Source organism: Chelmon rostratus, chromosome 6, assembly GCF_017976325.1.
Source record: "Chelmon rostratus isolate fCheRos1 chromosome 6, fCheRos1.pri, whole genome shotgun sequence".
NCBI classification, from domain to species: Eukaryota; Metazoa; Chordata; class Actinopteri; order Chaetodontiformes; family Chaetodontidae; genus Chelmon; species Chelmon rostratus.
The window spans coordinates 26,015,801-26,023,260 of NC_055663.1; the positions used below are offsets into that span (position 1 = coordinate 26,015,801).

Sequence of the window (7,460 nt, forward strand, 5' to 3'; positions counted from 1 at the left end):
AAGTGAGTCAAAGAAATCCTAAAGAAAACAAATGGGTGCATATACCAACATATTCAATGGAAGAATCAGGGAAGAAAAGCCCTTCGCTGCTTAGACCATTGTGTCTTGCACCTCCTAAAATTAACCAGCCTCTTTCAAAATTACCCATCTTAACAGATTCTAGGATATGGTTGCTACAGTATGAGATTTTCCGTCAAATCATGGATTCACTCTATCAGGGTATATCGTATTACAAGATTATTATCAGTTACAATGGCCCTCAAAGGAATGAATACAGAAGGTTTTTTAGGTTGAACAAGCATCACTATAATCTCACAATATATTACGTTCTGACAAACTTGATATAAACGTGAATTTTCTTTCAATAAAACTAAAAACTGTACAATTCGATGCTGTAGATAAGCAAATCTACATGTATGATAACCATCAAATTTCATAGCACAGAATACTGCTGCAAATCTATTTTAGGAGATGGCCAGGATCTCAAAATTGTGGCAGGTTTCCCACCAGTGTTTCTGTTAGAGATGACAAACCACCCAACCAGAGGCATATTTTGTAGCAGTCAGATTTGCATTTAACTGGTGGTCATTTCCTGATCCGATGAGAATGAATTTACAGCACTCAAAGCCAGCTGGTGTGAAAAATAGACTGTGCCCACAACATCCACTGTGCAGACAACAGCAGGGATTGGTGGTCTTTTGATAACCAGACAATCATCCCCCCCGTTTCCCTTTCAGAGGAACCAGAGTCTACCACAAAAGGAAGGTCGGTGAGGCTTTGATTACCTCCACTGGGTCACAGTCATTCAGCTAACTGGGTCAGGACCGCTGCTGCTGTCACTGCTGACACCAACTGGTCAAAATGGGGAACTGTGTGTCTCCGGCTACCAGAGCTGCTATTACTACTCCACCAATGCACGGACAATCAGGGAAATCAACTGAATTACAGCCTACTGGTCTGATACAGAGACATTTCAACATGAATGTTAAAACAATAAATCAACACCCCAAAATGGAGCAAACCTAGCTACTACAGCTGAAACTGAAGAATAAATTTCCTTTATAAAAATGTGCTTGAAGCGCAGTAGAATTACATTAGTGTATGTCGCGCTTGGCCAGCATCCCCTGCACCATCAATAAAATGGCTTCAAAGACGGAAACTCACTGAAGTGAATGCACAAAGAAAAAAAAAAGTTGATAAGAGACAGGGGCAGTGGGCTGTCACTTCTTCTTCAGCAGTTCCCTTGAATGGTAGAACTAATCTGAATAGGTCCAGACAAGCTCAGCTCAGTCAGGGCAGATGATGCAGGAAGGATGAATTCATTTCTTTTAATTCTCTATCCAGGATACAAAGTCTCTATTTCCCACAGTGTCTTGCTTCATAGCCACACAGTTAAGGTGGCAGCAACACTTAAATCTACACTGAACGTGTTGATAGGAAAGAGAAATCTCTCCATTCTGTCTACTAGTTTAGTTTAGGGAACTAACATACCAACTCCTTTATTATTTTTGCTAGAAGCATAAGTGCACACATACAGTTATGTGTTTAGTTTGGGGAAGCACAAACTGAATTGAGTTCAGTAACTGCAGTTGTGCTGTATTGTGCGATTTTTGTCCCTTCCTCTTTCTGTATATTTCTCCATCTGTCCCACTATGAACATAGTGTACTAAGAAAAGAGACCACTCTTGAACCAAAGGACTAGGGATGTACTGATCTAATATAATGGGCCAGTATAGACTGCAGGATTGCTCAGGTTTAACCTGAACAAAAAGGCCAACCAGTGTGACTAAAAGTGAGGTAAAATTAGCCTATAAATGGACACAAAATCACATACACTAACCTGACTTTCCTATATGGCATATAGTGACCATGGGTCTAAGTATGAAAGAGGACTGTCACTGTACCAGCAAGTGTAAACGACCAGCTTCAGCACAGCAAACACAACTTCAAGACCATTAAAAACTGAACTTGTCTCAATCTGTGAAATGAAACAGAACATGCCTGATAAGTGCTTGAAGACTGTGTATGGTATTAGACAGACGCTTGTTGATTTTATCATATGGTTTGTATAGATTCAAATGTGTGCAGGAAGTCAAATCTGGAGAATCTTCAGTGCATTCAAATACAAGCCAGTGGACATGTCATTCATCAAACTGTCTCTGCATGCAAAGTAGGAAGCCTCGATGAGGAACACAGGGTGGGGAAATAACATCACCTGACTGTGGCTGTTAGCCTTGTCTGATTAACTAATCTCTTTGGCATGTAACCAACCAGTGTGCAGAGTTTACTTTCCATTGTGCTGCTGGGGCCAGCACCTGAAGTCAGTGCTCTGTTGTGGTGAAACTACAAAGGTTATGCTTTCATTATTTAGCAAGCCTTGTAGCAAAATTGTGTTCTTCATTAGGTACAGAATGGCCGAAACCTTCCTCTTTTGCCAAAAGTCCGATAGTAACTTACAAATGGTGAACTTCCACAACCACAAATGTCTGTGAAATGTAAGATATGCACTGCTGGACAATTTGGTAGCAAGCCACCATCCTCTGCAAGTCTTACCTGTTGGAAATGTCACGTTAGAAAATATCAGAAATCTTCCACTTACTTAGCTACAGGCCCACACCTCCACTTTGTCCAAGCCTTAAAGCCTAAGACTTTTATGTTTCTGAGTCTCTACGCTTCTCCTCATCTACCTCTCATCCTTATACACTTGGTGAGGGAAATCCATATTGGATAATGGCTTTTACCTGGATTCACCTCAGTACTGTAGTTCACTAGCAGAGGGTGTTTGACATTTCGTACAGTCAGGGTGCCTACGTCGCAGTCGTGACCTTTCCCTCACTTGGCCAGAGCCCTCTCTGGCATGGCGGGTCAGATATTAGAGAGCCCGCTGTGAGGGCTTCAGAGCGTTTGCCTTGAATTACCACTTTGGGGGCTTCAAGGTGCAAAAGTCTAAAGAGTGATTCGGGATTTCAGATGTGGACGTTCTCAATTGGTACAGCCGATTAAACGCAGACAGAGAGTGGACAAAAAGCTGACACTGATTATAGGCTTCTTTCCAGGCGGGGCAGGGCAGTCTGCCCTGTCAAAGGTAGGGCAAACATTTCTGGCTGAGATCACATTACCAAAGCTGTGCACAGGTTCTAAATAAAGGTTCCTGACCAGTCTGATCTGGCTTTGTGGTGAATGAGTGCTGTGTCTGTGTGTGTCACATCATTCAGCTAACTCAGAGGGTTCCTTTATATTCTTCAGTTTTTGAAACCCCAGACTTTTGTACTGCACCTTGATTTTGGATTGGCTTAGGTCAGTGTTCAGGGTGATGTGTGAACATGTTTGTCTTACTGTACTGCGACATGTCAAGAAAATCGTCTGCCTTTTCCAGGGTTATTTGTGTATTCAAAGACTGTGGAAAGACCTTGTTCATAGCACAGAGGCATCACTGGCCCATCACAGGCTGATGACGTTGGAATCTTTTAGCAGAAAAAATCTGTAGGAAAAAATCCAGTCTTCAAAGAGATTTTATTTCTGGTGCTTGAATTCATTCTCTGGGGGATATCAAGCCTGGGAAAAATACCCTGCAGAATCTGTCTGAACCCAGATACAAGTTACCATCAGAGTCCCTCAAGGCAGAGCCTGCCAACATTCTCCACAAAAACATAAATACATATCATATGCCATTTCTTCGATTACAGCACTGCTCCAATGGTCACTGAGGGCTACTGGGAGTTCAAATGGTCTGTAAAACTTTCTTTACGCCCTGAGCTTTCAGTATGATGGCTGTGCGTCAAATTATAATACTGATTACTGCGTCCAGGACCACTCATTTTCAGCAGCTGAGCTCAGCTTAGTTCAATCTCCAACTCCAACAACAGGTGACTGAAAAGAGATGCAAATGCTGGTGTGAGAATTTGCTAGATGGATGATCATTTATGCAAAACAATCTCTGCTTGTGAGCATACAGGATGCAGATTTACTGCTGAAGTCAATCTATATCTGATGATGATGATGGATTATGGTACAGTTTAAGAATGTGCAGAGATGTGCAGGCCTGTGTGAGCTCGAGTCCATCAAAATGAAAACATGTCTCACAGCTCTTCTTCAGTACATTATGCTTTACTCGTCAGATATTTTTGGCAATTTCACCTTCATCAGCTATGTGCCATGCCATATGTATTTTAAGTTGTGGTGTAAGTTGTTCCTGGTTTTCTTTTATGCTGTCCAGCAATTAGTTATGGGACTTATGGACACAGTAATGCATTTAGTACCTTCTGTAATCTGAGTCACATGACTCATCGATGGACTGTATAAAAGGAAACCGGAAACAACCTCAGATAACACTCAGATAACGGCAAGATAGCTGAAAACGGCTGGTGAATAAAGCCTGGTGTGCTGAATAAGACGTTGTGCAACATTTATTTTTGTTCATGATCGTGCATTCAAAAATGCATTGCCAATATATTGCACATATGCTAAAACAACATGAGAATATGCATGTTTCGTAAGTGATAATGGTGCTACACAGCACGTTGTTGTGTGCAGCACCATTTGTCCACTATTTACGGGAGGTCCTGTACATTGAAGATAAAAACAGCCCAAAGACAATATATTTAATATATAGTACAGGACACAAGTCTTGCTTTATTCCCCGAGGGTGGTCTGTCTCACTCCTGCTGTTTATTAAAGCTATCAATATTGGCACCTCAGACCAGGCAGGTTCTCTTGAGGTTGCCAAAAGTCATTCTGGGAAATACAAGAAAACATGAACTAAACCAAAATTAGAGGAAGCAAGTTGAGAGAAAGTGTCTTATGAAGTAAACCATTAAAAGTTTTGAGGGGGATTCCAACAGTTCAAAGATCACCTTTTTCATGGTAAAGGTGGAGAGGGGAACTAAGAAAACAAAATCAAACATTCTGGTGTTAATGAGGAAGAGGAAGTGAAAGCTTGTTATCAGTGTAAGTCATCACGGTCAATTTAAGGTCTATAAGATTAGAGCAATCAGGATACAAGAGTAGCTGTGGCTTTTCAGTTACATCCAACAACCCACTATGAAGTTACCTGCAATAATATTTGCAGCAGAGAGTGACTGCCTGTATGTCAATAGGCAAATCTGATAAGGGGGGGCATGCTGAAACTAAACACAACCTAGGTCAAAAACTATATTTTGCTTTAATGGCGCAGCAGCATAGAAATAACACAGTACATCTAGTAACGCATATTTATCCATCCTCATCAATATACACAGTACATACGTGCAGAACTTTGCATATCAGCAGTGCCGCATAGTTCATTTGATTATGATAATCTGCTGTTGGTGTACATGGTGTCAAATATTTACATTTTGCCTCACCAGATTTGAAGTGCCTGCTTAAATACCTTATTTATGTTTTTGAAAGAACTTTGACATCCTGCTTATTTTTCAGTACTATATTGTGCACACAAACTATTCTATTCTCTCTTTTAATTATTAATAAACTGAAGAAGAAATAAGATAATATGAAGGTGATGTCAGACCATGCCTGGTTGTATAAGCAGTATTAAGACAGTGCAAGGGTACGGATGTAAAAAATAATAACTGATAAACAACAGGTCATAATAAAAACCTAAACATGATCAATTTTGCCATAATCATCAGAAACATTATGATGCATATTTTCCAATTTGAAAATTGTGTGTTTTTTCCTGCAGTGTTTTGTCTACTGCCAGGAAATGGTTGATGATGATAATGATGTATGCTGTAACGGTAGGCAATATGATCAAGAAGCAAGAAGTTCAAGAACTCAGCAATAATATTTATCAAGGTTTAGAGCCATTTACTAATTACTTAAAAAAATATATAAAAATCATCTTCCACACTTTTTCAGACTCATGCAGGAGGTGTGGGGTTTGTCAGACTGCCAATTCAGAAGGCAAAAGTAGCATGCACACTGTACATTAACACCTGTCAGTGCAAGACGTGCTAAGGTGAGAGTCTGCGGCTCCAGTGCCACATTAAACCTGACACATAAACCTCCAACGCCTATGCTGCTGGTTATGACTGTTCAGTTCCAACACACACACACACACACACACACACACACACTACTATTATGACTCCTCCACCAGCCTGCGTGCACAAGGCTCTCCTGCCCTCTCCAGCTGGAGCCAGCTGGCTTTCTGAAAGAGCACATTCTTCCATCTGCTGCTCGGCACAGTCACAGGAGACTCATCACTGGCTGCAAGGAGACGAATAATGCCAACTGAACCACAGAGCCCACATTGACTGGCCGGCAGAGGTAAGCACTTGAGGTCCACAAGGCTAACAAGCACTGCTAAACTTGGGATCTCAGTCACTAACGTCGAGTTTGCTTTCCTCTGTTAGAAGAGAGAAAACTTGGCAAACAGACAGCATGAAGTAATAACACCGGGACACGGCTGACATTGTCAACTCTGGAGTACCAGATAAGAGATACTGTATTGATCCATGATGGAGACTTTTAAAAACAGTACAACGCTCCGCTCCCTTGAGTTGGCTTTTAGCGCCCGGCAAGGAAAACTATTTACATCGTGGCTCGGAACATCCTATCGATGCTCTACTATGCATTTAACATTAACCACGCACGTTTCCAATCCATGAAGGATTTCCATTTAAACTTGGCTAAGCTTTAGCCACTCATCCTGCTAGCTAACTGCTAACTGGCTAACGTTTGCAAAACACAAAAACAACTTTTTAAAAAGCGGGGGCACTGTGAATGGCAGCGTTCGGGGAACCGTTAAAGGGACGTGCGTGTGTATGAGCTTACCTCAGTTAGCGTACGTGCGGAAGCCGGTTAAATCCTTGTTCGTAGGTAGCATTTCTTCCAGCAGCAGTTCAACATGTGTCTAGTGGTATCCAGCAGCAGCGGACTGTGTAGACGTGTCTGCAAACTGTGCTGGCTGGCTAGCGCTAGCTTACAGTTACCAGTTAGCCACCGGCTCGCTAACCTGGACGGTTAGCTCCCGCCGCCTGAAGATGTCGCTGTCACTAAGTTACCTGTATCTCAAAGCAGGTTCAACCAACAGCCAGAGTAATAATAGCATCTTTTTTATCTGTATAAAAATGACAAAAAGAGAACATTAATACAAGTCCGTCAAGATTACCCGACTGTAAGACGAGCATTTGCGACTGGTTAACTGTTTATCAATGTGAGTGTCCAAACTTCATCCTACTGCGCAGGCGCAGACCAAAGCGTCCAAATAATACCTAACTAATTGCAGCACTTGTCATTCTGTTGTCAAACTTCTATACAGGCTGTGCTTCTGTAACATATTTTCTGTGTAAATGTCACCCAGGTACTTAAATATTCCTCTAAAATCATAGAAGAAGAGAGGTAAATCATCTGGAGGGAGATTTTATATAAACTTCATTGATAAATCCAAAAAAATCTTTTATACTATAACTGCAGATGAAGAGGGCTTTTAAGGAAGTTTCTTTTAACTGCCCTGACAT

The 7,460-nt window shown here is 41.4% G+C and overlaps 1 protein-coding gene across 4 annotated transcripts in view; it reads right to left on the reverse strand.

Moving 5' to 3' along the window:
- The window catches only part of LOC121608579 (suppressor of tumorigenicity 7 protein homolog), a 48,416-nt gene extending 41,281 nt beyond the window's left edge, over positions 1-7,135 (reverse strand). For 3 of the 4 annotated variants that reach the window (XM_041939911.1, XM_041939910.1, XM_041939913.1), the window contains exon 1: positions 6,775-7,135. The gene's annotated coding sequence lies outside the window, so the exon portion shown is untranslated. The remainder of the gene's footprint in view (positions 1-6,774) is intronic. The other variant, XM_041939909.1, reaches the window with a different exon arrangement.
- Between the last annotated feature and the right edge of the window lie 325 nt (positions 7,136-7,460).